Here is a 287-nt window from a genome sequence, read left to right as displayed (position 1 = left end):
ATGCGCTCCAAAGGAGTTCATGATGCCCATGGCCTTGGACGCAACGCCGGTACCGGGGTGCAGCTGCTTCAGCACCTTGTACACGCAGACGGAGTAGCTCTCCTTGCGACCACGGTCGCGCTTCCTGCCGTCCTCCTGCGCCTTGGTGATGGCCTCTTGGACGCCTTCTTAGGGGCCGGAGGCGAGCGAGAAGGCTCCCGGGAGGCAGTGAAAGCACCGAGACGAGCAGAAATGCAGCCGGGGCAGGGTTATTTGTCATCTCTATATTCAAATGAAGGCTCCAAATC

The sequence above is a fragment of the Galeopterus variegatus genome, unplaced genomic scaffold, assembly GCF_000696425.1.
Source record: "Galeopterus variegatus unplaced genomic scaffold, G_variegatus-3.0.2 Scaffold29698, whole genome shotgun sequence".
NCBI lineage: Eukaryota > Metazoa > Chordata > Mammalia > Dermoptera > Cynocephalidae > Galeopterus > Galeopterus variegatus.
This window is presented reverse-complemented; position numbering follows the sequence as displayed.